An 11831-nucleotide genomic window follows, 5' to 3' on the forward strand; every position below is an offset into this window, starting at 1 on the left:
AGGGAGACCCCAGGAGAAGGGAGGGTCAATTCGGTAACATTGTGGGACCCCTTTCCCTGGTGGCTAATCAGGGAAAATCATGGGAGACCACATACACAATAGATTTAAAGTAATACAACTACATGCACATGCACAATAAAAGCCTGCCAAAACTAGCCAAAAAGGATCTGCCCTATAAGAATAGAGTCCCTCCAGCCCATGAGGTCAATCTCTGCTCAGAGTTGGCCTGCTCCCATGTTATCTGCCGTAAACTCTTTATCCCAATCACCAAGAACCTGGTTTCCTGTGCTCACCTGCGACAGAATGACACATACACAAAAAAGAGTTACCAGTTTGCAAAACTTCCCCAGGCTCTGCCTCGTATTCCACCAGTAGGTCATACAGTCAGTCACCTGTGTTCATTCTTTCCTCCCTTCCCTGATGCACGCAGTCTTTTACACGGCTGAGTGCTGCTCTCCAGAGGCAACAGCTTGCAATTTTTAGCTTTTTCTCATGGTATTTGTACCTACAAATTTAAACATCACACCCATATTATATTGCTATTTATAAATTTTAAACAAAGGCCTTAAATGCATCTTTTATTGGGCCACATAATATAAGGTTCAAAATAGCTTCTTGTCCCAAATTCACCTCTGGAAAGACTTAATAATTTATAAGTATACAATACCATGGGGGGCAAATGTCCTTTTCAAAACAATGCATTTTAAAAATTATAATTTCTTAAAAGATTTTATTTATTTATTTTCAGAGAAAAGAGAAGGAAAGGAGAAACAGAGGGAGAGAAACATCAATGTGTGGTTGCCTCTCTTGTGCCCCCTACTGGGGACCTGGCCTGCAACCCAGGCATGTGCCCTGACCAGGAATCAAACTGGTGACCCTTTGATTTGCAGGCCTGAGTTCAGCCCAGCTACATCAGCCAGGTGAGTTAACTTTTTTATCAGTAAATTTTACTTTTAGCAGCAACTATTAAATAAAATAAAAAGGAAAGTTTCTAAGAGTAAATGACATGAGCTCAAGACTATCCATGCCTATTGTTCCATTTGTTCAGAACATAATTTATCTAGAATTTGGCTCACAAGTTTTTTTTATCCTTACCCATGGACACTTTTTCATTGCTTTTAGAGAGATAGGAAGGGAGAGAGAGAAACATTGATTGGTTGCTTGATGTTTGTGCCTGGACCAGGAACTGTGTGCACCTGGACCTGGGATAAACCAGCAACCTAGGTATGTACCCTGACTAGGAGTTGAGCCCACCACACTTCAGCTACAGGATGATGCTCCCACCAGCTGAGCCATATAAGCCAAGGTGCAAGTTGTTTTTTCTTTTTTTAATCTTTTCACCAGGTATATTTTATTTATAATTCTTATATGTTCATGTGGGTATTTTCTGTCATTCATTACACCAGCTATTTAAGTAATTTGTACTAACAGAATCTACCTGTCTTAGAAAAGCATTAACCAGTTCTAAGGAACCTCTGCACCCCAGTGTTTATAGCAGCACAATTTACAATAGCCAAGTGTTGGAAGCAGCGTAAGTGTCCATCAGTAAATGAATGGATCAGAAAACTGTGGTACATTTAAATGATGGAATACTATGCAGCAGAAAGAAAGAAGGAACTCCTACCCTTTGTGACAGCAGGGGTAGAACTGGAGAGTATTATGCTAAGTGAAATAAGCAAGCAGTGAAAGACAGATACCATATGATCTCACCTATAAGTGAAACCTAATCAATAAAACAAAGAAGCAAGCAAAATAGAACCAGAGACACTGAAATAAAGAACAAACTGACAGTGACCAGAGGGGAGGGGGAAGGAGGATGATGGGGGAACAAAGGAGGAGAGTCTAGTCAAGGAACATGTATAAAGGACCCATGGACAAGGACTACAAAGTAGGGATTGACAGTGGGAGTGGGGGGAGGCAGACAGGGGAGAGCAATGGGGGGAAATTGGGATGACTGTAATTGAAAAACAATAAAAAAAATAAAAGTTAATTTTAAAATGTGAAAAGAAAGAAGAGCATTCAAATACAATAGTGAGGCTCAGCAGATCACAAAAACTACAGCATGATGAAAATGTGGCTCACAACTTTTAAAATCCACTGTATTAAAACATGACAGTATATTTGCAGTTAACTCCTGCTTGTATCTTAGGAAAGCTCTTATAAAAAAAAAAAAAGACTGTTTCACAGGTAGTGGACACAGATGGCTGATTTAGGGAATCAGGAACTAAGAATTACAGTCTGTATTAGAACTCCAAACCATGGCTACAATGACAGATACAATAAATACTCTTAAATAAGTTCCAAGTGCATGAAATGACATATCACAATTATTTTTTATTTTATTTTAGTTATTTATTTTTAGAGAGAGGAGAAGGATGGGAAAAATAGAGGGAGAGAAACATCAATATGAGGTTGCCTCTCGCACACCCCCAGCTGGGGACCTGGTCTGCAACCCAGGCATGTGCCCTGACTGGGAATCAAACCGTGACCCTTTGGTTCTCAAGCCCATGCTCAATTATTATTACTTTTTTTATTTTTTTGCAAAGCAAAATACTAGCACAGCCCTGAATATTCATCCTTCTCTGTGTCAGCCTGTGGTAAAACAGGCTGACACAGAGAAGGATGAACTCTCTGTGTCTGAACTCCCTCCCCTTCCTTCTTCTCCTCCTCTCTAACCTCCACCTCCTTCTCTTCCTCCTCCCATTCCTCCTAATGTCCCTCCTCCTTTTTCTTAAAATGTTTTATTGTGGTAAAATATGCATAACATAAGCTCTGGCATTTTAACTATTTTTTTGCAACGTAACTATTTTTAAATGTACAATTCAAGGTCATTAAGTCCATGCACATGGGCGTGTCACCATATTGGAGATTTCTTCTTTATCCCCCTTCCCAAATACAGCATACTCAGACTCTAGTTAGCATAATCTCTGTCCCTGGGCTTGAAATGTGGAGCTCTGAGGACTCCAACACAACAGCTTGACCTTGCTTCTCAGTGGGCAGCACCACGGTCACTGCCATGAACCCTGGTGTGCTAGAGCTCTCCCTGACAGTGTTCTGCAGTCAGATAGCCAGGTAGGTGAACTAGAACTTCAGTAACTGTTCTCTTACTACCAGTTGGATAATCCTCAATTTCCTTATAAACATTTGTCTCTTTCTGAATAGAGTGCTGCTTGATCAATCTTGCATCCTTATACTACGAGCAGCCTGGAGGTTTCCCTAAGCCCTTAACTGCCTGTTTGTCCTCCTCATTTACCAGCATGCTGGCTGGCTGTTGATACACTTGTATACTTTTCTGGATCTACATCTACTAGGAGTGTTCCAACTCATTCCAATGTTCTAGTGCCTCCAGGGCTGTTCTGTCAGGAGTGGTGCTTTCTAAAACAGTTTTATCAGATACTAACAGCTTCTCTAAGCACTTTCTCAACTGTTTCTATCATTTCTGGTTTAGACTCTAGTCAAGTCACCACACCCTAGATAAATGCTATTCCCTTTTCCTGATCCTACTTATTTCTATTCCGGCCTCCCCTCCTTTTGTTTAGTGTCCATGGCTTCTAACCCAATCAGAAGCACCGCTTTGCAAAAATCCCCTCCACACAAGTTAATTATATCCCATCACTTTGCCACAATGACTCACTTCAACTCTATTGAAACTATCCCAGTTTGCCATATACTCTCACTTCTGTGCCAAGGACAACCCACCACCTGTGACACCACCTCCTTATCTTCAATATATTGACCCCTAGTTCCATCCATAGGCCAAATGTCTCCTGTTACTATTTATCCAAGAATAGTGTTATTGGAGAACAGCCAGTATGTTCATTTACATCTATAGCTGCTTTGTAGCTACGTTGAATAGTTGTGACAGAGTCTGTGTGACCCAGATAGCTTAAAACATTTACCACCTGACACTTTACAAAAAACGTTTGCCAATCTTTGTTCCAGTCTTAGACCAGAATGATTTTTCTCCTGCCCTGGCACTTGCTCTGAACAAAACCACATCTGCACTTGCCATCAGCACTCATGTTGAATAAGATTATACATACTTCATTCTGAGCCCCCCACTGCTATTTCAGTGAGTGACACTGCTGTGCATCTGTGTAACCACTTCTGATGCAAACACAGCTGTTGCTGTGGAACTACCACCCCCACTGCCTCTGCTCAACCACTGGTGGCTGTCCTGAATCCACCCTCACCTGTCCCTGGAGCTGGCCTCCTCCACGTGGGTCAGGTTCCTCCACACCTGTTCGGACCACACTCACCTGGACCTCCATAACCACCATGATGGTGTTAGGTCATGTCACCTCTGCTCCCAGCCATGGCCACTGCCTCACCCATGAGTATCTCTCATTCTTTCATCTTCTTCCAGGACCCTCCTTACACCCAGTGACTACATCACACAAGTATCACTTTTATCTCTTTGGGCAGCACTTCTGAACTTGAATACGTCTGCTCTGCATGAGTCACAGTCACATTTCCTCAATCCTCTGCCCCCACTGTCATCAGTGTCACCAGCAGACATATTCTACCTCCTCTTCTCTGAGACACTCGCCTCTATTCTGGGGACCATGACCTCCAGTAAATTACTTTCTACCATCTGTCCTCCCACTACAATACGTCTCCTGCAGCCACCAACACCACCACCACAGGTGTGCCAGATTCAACTCCTCTGTTCTAAGTACACCTCCCTCCCCTTTAATTGTCTCCACTACAAATGCAGCACATTGTGTGACCCATTTCCTAGGCACCAGCACCACTGGAACAAGACCTGCTAGACCCATCTCTGCCACCACTGGCATGGAGACCATGCCCTCTGCTGCCAGCAGTGCCGACCCTGGGATTGCTCTGAAGACCTCTGGCCTGGGCTTGTCCACTACTGGAGCATCATCTACCACCTCTGTCCCTGGGACCAGGGCCACCAGTACAGGGTCTACCTCTGAGCTGACCAGCACTCCTGGAACCAGCACCAGCTCCCATAAAACTGGCTCAGTCACCATGGGCACAAATACAGTCCATGAGAGCCACGCATCAACAAACGTCACTAAACCAAGTGGGCGTTTGCAGCCTTGGGCCATCGTCCTCATCTTTCTGGCTGCCACCATGGTCAGTGATGGGTTGTTAGTGGGACTGAGTTTTCACCTCTGGAGTCACTGTAATGGAGTGGGGGAACCCACCTAGCCGTTAGACCACATGTGGGAGTAGAATAATGGGAATGGATGTTCAGAAGGAGAGAGCAGTGAGTGGAGTCACATTCATCCAAGCCCACTACAGATAAGCAACACGAGCAAGCTGTGGCCTCATAGCAGATTTACAGGTGCATGGCCACAAGGGAGGCTGTGCACCAGGGGGACCAAGGAGCCTCTTACTGATCTAAGGAAGAGAGTCCTCAAAGTTAGGGGCAACGTGGAGTTCCAGTGAAGTTCAATGGAGCAGAGTCTGAGTAAGCTCAAAGTGAAACAGGGATGTTTGGCAGGGTCCACAGCAGCTTGGACTGTGAAGTGGACTCAGTTCTTCCAGCCACGAGTCACAAAGTTACAATAGACTTGGATATATTCAGAAACTCTTTGCCCTTGGGCAGAAATAGAGGCTCTTCTCTGTGTCAGAGCAACTTAGATTTTCCAGACAAGATTGAAACATTTCTGTCTTACTGATATACTTTCAAACAGCAAATTTGAAACAGTCTGTGATTTTGAAGAACCACATTTTTCACTGACTAAATTACTGAACGTGAGTAAGCTGCTCAAAGAAGGGACTGTAGTGATGCTTTCTGGCTGCAGTGTGCCCTTGGTGAAATGATCTTTGCAATGAACTTGGCTCTGTCCCAGCTCCATTCCAGGCTGTCGGCCCAGCCAGTGAACGAAAGGGCAGACTTACCCTGTCAATCTGGTTTTTACTTTCTCTCACAGGATAACATAAACACCATGAGAAGAAGAGAGACAGAAAATGTACATGATAGATGTAGCAAGAAGTGGGAAAAAAGAGAAGAAAGGTGCAGTGGGGCCCACAGGAGAGTTAAGAAGAAACGGAGAGGGGCAGGAAGCTTGTCTTTGGTAAAGTGGTGAAGTAGCTGGGACAATAGCTCTAAAAGAAGGGTGTCTAGAAATGATGAGCTTTGGGCCCCAATAGGCTTTTCACTTCCGTTACAGATGCTACTACATACTACTTCTGGGAGTGTGAGGGCAGTGGGGGCTCTTTTCCCACCTTTTTTTGATTTTACTCAAGTGAAAAGAAATTCACTTTTCTAGGTACCTCTCAGCACCCTTCAAATAGATTGGGAATTTCGAAATACTTCATCAAAAGCTAAAGACAGATTACAAGGCAATAGCCTTAACAAGAATGGTAGCTACCAAAATGCTTGACCTGGAGTAGGGCAGGCTCTGGGGCTCAGAGTGCCGACCTGTTTCCAGCCCAGAGCCCTGCAGTTGCCTCTCTGCTGAGTGTTGACAGCCACATACCAGCCGCTGACTGCATTTCTGCATCCTATTCTCCATCCGGCTCTTACTCTTCTACTCCAATGCATATTTCTTGTTCTGTTTTAAAAATATATTTCTATTTTCCCATTTTAGCTTTATGTTTCCTATAAGTGGTCTTCCTGTAAGGACAAGTCAGGGTAAATACACAACAAATACATGAAAATTTCACACACCAACCAACATATCATTGGCATAATTTATAATCAACTTATTTGAGTTTCTTATTTCAGAAACTCAAGGAAACTCACTTTGTTCTATGGCAAGAACAAAATGAGACTCACCAGCCATGAGCAAGCCTCTACATGTTTAAGATGGTGTAATAATAACTAGCATTTTATTAACAGTTTACTAGGTGTGAGGTCCAGAGCCAAGAGTGCAAGAGGGCACTCTCTCCCCTTAACTCGGCTCACCCACACTAGGGTACGTACTCTTATTATCTGGCAGAGACTAAAAGTAACTTTCCGAGGATATAACTCGGAGCTGGACTGTAAGCCAAGTCTGCTCAAGAGGGCTGTGCTCTCGTGGGTATTTATCACTGGCTTGCCAAGCATTAGCCCTTTGCGAGCCTTCCCTTATCTTTTCTTTTTTTACATTGAAGTATTACTTATAGGAAGTGCATGCATCTCAAGTGTACAGCTTGATTAATTAAAAAATGTGTAAACACCCGTGTAACCACCCACCCAGTTCAAACCATTGAACATTTCTATTATCTGAGTAGTTTCCTTTGTGCCACTCCCTGTCAATACCTGCCCAGCCCAGGTAAGTACTATTTTGACTTCTGTTTTGTGGAATTTCATTATTTTTACCTGTCCTCACAGACAGCTGGGTTGATTAACACGATAAAAGGCTCCCTGTTTCTGGGAGACTCTGCTTCCTGGGTACAGGCAGAGGATTTACCCTTGTCCTGAAGGCCTAGAGGCACATGCCTTGCCAAGGGAGCCAGCCAAGATCCCAGCACTCACCAGGAGAGGGTAGTACAGGAGTGAGGACAGCAGCTTGCTCAGAGAAGTGGAGGAACCAATGAGAGGAAGGAAGCAGCAATAGCACACCCACAGAACGAATGAGAACAGAGGAAAGTGTTGCAAACTGAAAGTTTGTTATTTTTAACATTCCTATGTTTCTTTTTACCATATGATTTCATTTACATGTGGATTCTAAAAAGCAAAATAAACGAATGAACAAATCAGAAACAAACTGATCCTTGCCAGAGGGGAGGGAGTTTGGGGTCTGGGTGAAAAAGGTGAAGGGATTGAGAAGTACAAATAGGCAGTTACAGAATACTCATGGGGATGTAAAGTGCAGCATAGGGAATATAGTCAGTAATATTGTAATAACTGGATGGCATCGGGGTACTAGACTTACGGGGGGGATCACTTCATAAATTACATAATATCTAATCACTATGTTGTGCACCTGAAACTCATATAATATTGAATGTTAACTGCAATTGAAAATTTAAAAAAAAATTGTTTTTGAGATGTGTAAGGACTGTTTTCCCTGGGAAGACAGTGGACCCAGTTCCGAAGCCAGGCAGCCAAGACGCACAGGATACAATGTTGCTTCAACTTTAGAGTAGAGACTTTAAAATCTTTACTATTCTGACATACTCCTGACACACATTTTGTACACATCTACTATGTGAAAAATGTTGTACACATCTACTATGGTAGTGAAAAATGGCGACACATTTTCAAAACACCTGCATCTCTCTTCAGGACAGCACTGACTGAATCTGCGAACCTTTTGCCTGCAGCCCAATCCTTCCTGTCCTCCACGACCCAGCTCCAGGTCCAGCCACCCCCAGAAGCCTCTCCACGTCTCCCCAGCCTCTCTAGGCCTCCCCGATGCCCTGCTCTGAGCTTCCCAAATCAGTATGGAAATTGGTTAAGGGCAGATTTGTCTCCCTACAAGAGTACACATTCCTCATTGTCAGAAGCCTTGTCTATCTGCACCCACCCAGAGCAGGAAATAGAGGGAGCTATCTGGTTGATTTGCTGACCTCACCTAGCCAGCACTTGACAAACTGGATTTTTGAAGAAAAAGGTCTTTTTGATGAAAAAAGCCCAGGTTCAGCCCTTGCCTCATCCTCTATCTCACTCTCTGTCTCTTTCTCTCCATTTCTGTCTTCCTTGGGCAAGTCATGCCATTCTAGACTGAATCCACAAGAGGGTCAGTCTCTAAGGTCTTAAAACTAGTGTTCCTAAACCACAAAGTTGCCCTCCAACTCCGAAGTTCTGTTAGTGTCCATGTTTACTCACTTGGATTAGATGTTGTGCCAGAATCTCAGACCAACCTCTTCCTGTCATGCTCCACCAACAACACAACAGGGAGCAAATGCTGCTCATCTCACCACCCCCAATTCCTCTTTCTGTGTCACTGCCACTGGCTGGCCCCCTGCAGCCACCCAGCAGGTGTTGTCTCTCCTCTGTACATCTGCCCAGGGTCTTATGCTCAGGGTCTTGGGAGGAGGCTGCTTGCTGCTGCGGGTGGGGGTGCAACCATTTTTGCCACTTACCAGTACCTTGCTTTGGTACAAACTTATTTGTTTGAAATCACTATATTTATTCACTTGTCAAAATATCTTCACCCAAAGTTCATGTAGTCATTTTCCAGACGTTGTATGAGTTAGGCCAAGCTGAAGTTGTTACACCCATTTTATAGACAGGGTTGCCAAGGCTCAGAGACAGAAACGTGGTTGATAGAAGCCTCTTAGACTTTCTGACTCCCACCCTAGTGCTCTCTTGCCCACAATGTATGTGAATATTCTGTTAATTCTTTGCTGTTTCCTTCTCCCCAGCCCTTTCCATTCAGATCTAGTTATGAGGGAGACCCAAAAACTCCAGAATTTATTTATAAAAAATTGTGTATTTATTATTGCATGTTTAAACTTCAGTCACCTTCAAAGTACTCTCCATTCAATGCAATACACCTATCAAGATATTTTTTACACCGTTCAAAATGGTTTTTGAACTTGTCGATTTTGATATCTTTGAGTGCTTCTGCCGTTTTTTGTTTTACCTCTTCCTCATCAGCAAAACATTACCCTTTGAGGACTTTTTTTCACTCAGGGAAACAAACAAACAAAAAGTCACCTGAGGCGAGATTGGGTGAACAAGAAAGGTTGCACAAGGAGATCATGCTGTTTTTGGTCAAAAATTGTTCAACACTCAGTGTGGTGTGGGCAGGTGTGCTCTTAAATCACCCATCATGAAGTGGGCAAACGTGTTGAAAGGGTCTTAAAAAAATTTTCACTGAAGCCAAATGCAGCCTCTCACAACAATGCCAGCTGGCACATTGATAGAGATGGGTTCTTAGAACACTCACCTAGTGGGGGAAGCCTGTACTAGAAGAGACCTGCCCTCCAGATAATTCTGAGGTTTGGGAGGTTCCTCCTTGTAGTTATTCCAGAAAAAAAATTATTTCTTACCCATCTAAAGATCCCTCACAGCATAGCCCAGCCAGTGCTTGACATGCGGTAAACACTTAATAAAATCTATTGAGTGAACAGATGCTTCTATGTAGAAAGGCTTCCTAGATTACTTACTTTTACCAAAGACTTGACACAGTGCCTTTTGCACACAAGACTCTACTCCCTGGGGCTTCTCTGGGGCTGTTTCCCTGTCTGTAGAGTGGTTATAGAGGGTTGGACTTGGTGCTGTCCACAGTCTGTCTGCTCTGACACCCTGTCATTAGCTCTAGAATTTTGCCCAAGAGGACTGCTGCCAGTGCTTCCAGGGGTGACTGACTGGACACCAGGATGCCCAGCCAGCCTGGTGTCAGGGAAGGCAAACAGCAGTACCTGGGCATACCCTCAGGTAGCAAGCAAAGAAAACGACATTGTGTTGGGCTTTGGAAACTGGTGTTCTGCAAAGAGGCAGCCTGAATCTTTCAACCAGTATTTAGGGGAGGCCTCCTATGTGCAGAACAACACCAGGCACAGGTGCCAGGAGCCAGATAAGGAGTCCAGGTAGAAAGCCATGTTTATCCTTTCTGGTTGAAAGGGCTGTTACCTGTGATAAATAGAAAGCTTTTGCTTCCAGTCATCAATCATGTTCTCATGTAATCTTGTCCCATACCTCTGACACAGTCCCCACACAGGGCTGGAGACTCCCAGCCAAGGTGTGTAGCCCCAGCTAGTCGCAATCCAAGAAGGTTTAATGCTATGGAAGGAAGATTTCACTCTAATAATGGTGGGGGGTTTTTTGTGTGTGGGTCTTTTAGAGGGACTTTTCCTCTGGTAAATAGAGGCATTTGTAACCTCCATGCCTTTGTCTAGACCTGGACACAGGAGAGGACCCTAGAATGTCCCACAGCTTGTGAAATTAACCGGTCCATGGAACAGCATGTGGCTTTGGATGTGGAGAGAGCCATGAGTTGAGCCACAGCCATGGGGGTGGTTATGGCTCATCATGAGGATGGCACCATCATGGGCATGAGGAAGGCCATACAACAGCCATGAAATGGATCAGAGAGGAGGCCACGGGGAAGCCGCACAGGACAAGGAGAGTATAAACACGAACTGGTCAGTGGAGGATGCTGTAGAAAGAAAATATTAGGGAGGAAGGGGATCAGGGAGCAGAAGGCACTGACCATAAAATGGATCTGAATGGGCTTCCAAAAAGGCAGTGGAGCCGACAAGGTACATTAATCATGCCTCTCAGGGAAAACAACAAAAATTGCTGGGCAAAATATTGGAAAATATCTTTGTAATTGTATTAGTTAGCTGGGTAGACAGTAGGTAATATTTAGGTCAACATCTGAGAGGAGACAGATACTCAGAGAGACTGAAGGAAAGCTCTGAAGCAGCCTTTACATTGAGGGCATTTGTCAAGTCTGGTGAACTAGAGTGCAAGGGCACAGGGGCAAAGTCCAGGACCTGCACAAGGGCTGGCATGTAATAGGAAACCCTAAATAAAGCTGCCACCTACAGGGCTAAAGCTTCAGTGCACAATTAAACTAGAACAAAACTGCATTGTCTGTCATGAACATTAAGGACTGAGAAAATGTCTATTTTTAAAATTGACACCAAGTAGAGGGTGTGAAAAATCCCCATGACAATTTCTAAATTACATGACATTCTTCATATTTTTCTATTATCCTCACTTAAGGACATGCTTATTGATTTTAAAGAGGGGGAATGGAGGGACAGAGAGTGAGAGGAACATCAATGTGAGAGAGAAGCATCGATCGATTGCCTCTTGCATGGGTCCTGACCAGGGATCAAACCCAAAACCTAAGTATGTGCCCTGACTAGAAATCGCACCTGCAACATTTAGGTTTATGGGATGACGTTCCAACCAACTGAGCCACACTGGCCAGGGCTGACATTCTTCATTTTTTAAAAGGTCAGAGCAAGGCAAA

This window comes from Phyllostomus discolor, chromosome 4, assembly GCF_004126475.2.
Source record: "Phyllostomus discolor isolate MPI-MPIP mPhyDis1 chromosome 4, mPhyDis1.pri.v3, whole genome shotgun sequence".
Lineage (NCBI taxonomy): Eukaryota > Metazoa > Chordata > Mammalia > Chiroptera > Phyllostomidae > Phyllostomus > Phyllostomus discolor.